Consider the following 1,118-nt stretch of genomic DNA (forward strand, 5'->3'; position numbering starts at 1 on the left):
ATGCAGTGGGACTGAACCCAGAACCATGTGGTTGGGAAGCAAGCTTCTTACCACAGAGCCATGTCTGTGCGTATATATATATATATATATATATATAAAAAGAGAGAGAGAGAGAGAGAGAGAGAGAAAGAGATACACACACACACACACACGACAGGCTTCTTTCAGTTTCTGTCGACCAAATTTACTCACAAGGTTTTGGGCCGCCTGAGGCTATAGTAGAAGACACTTGCGCAAGGTGTCACATAGTGGAACTGAACTTGGAACCATGTGGTTGGGAAGCAAGCTTCTTACAACACAGCCACAATTCTTATCAGAGACTTTCTTGGGTCTGCTAAAGATTTGCAAACCATTTTCAATATCCAGGAAATAATCAACCTAACCACAGAGCCATCACATTCAGTTTTTTAATGCATTTTTTTTTCTATACAAAAACATGACATGGTAACAATGCTATGTGATTGTTTAATGCTTTCTTTCTTTCTTTGTTTTTTTCTGTTTTGCTTTTTCATTTTTCTCTTCCATTTCTTTTTTATTTTCTCTTTTACTTCTTCAGCCATGTTTTAGGAGGAAAAAAAAAAGTCCCTTATTGTTGAAATAATTACAACTGTAAATCTTCCCATCACCACCACCACCCCACCACCACTACCACCACCACATACATATATGCCAAAAACAAACAAAAAAGAGGGGAAAAAATTTGGTGAAGAGATAGGGAGTCGGATGGAAAATGGTGAGAAGTGAATTTCCTTAGCTTATTACATCTTTCCTTTCTTTCTCCATCTCTCATCTTCTTCTTCTTCTACTTCATCACCTGCCCCCTCGACTCCACCCCCACCACCTTTCTAATCCTCCTCTCCACTTACTCAATGGCTGACAAGAAAATACCAATTGGTAACATTTTACCGATTACTTTAAGCAAAACGCAAAGGTGGTTATTTTCTTGAAATAGAAAAAAGAACAACAAAGACAGCAATAATGACAACGTCGATGACGATGATGATGATGATGATGATGATGATGACGATGATGATTACGATGATGATGAGGAGGCAGATAATAATAATGATAATAACAACAACAACAACAACAACAACAACAACAACAACAACAACAAC

At 37.7% G+C, this 1,118-nt stretch overlaps 1 protein-coding gene across 1 annotated transcript in view; it reads right to left on the minus strand.

Annotated features, from left to right (window-relative positions):
- LOC106868226 (polyribonucleotide nucleotidyltransferase 1, mitochondrial) overlaps window positions 1–1,118 on the minus strand; it is a 120,226-nt gene that overhangs the window by 93,437 nt on the left and 25,671 nt on the right. The gene's annotated exons all lie outside the window — the stretch shown is intronic.

Source organism: Octopus bimaculoides, chromosome 4 (assembly GCF_001194135.2).
Source record: "Octopus bimaculoides isolate UCB-OBI-ISO-001 chromosome 4, ASM119413v2, whole genome shotgun sequence".
Lineage (NCBI taxonomy): Eukaryota > Metazoa > Mollusca > Cephalopoda > Octopoda > Octopodidae > Octopus > Octopus bimaculoides.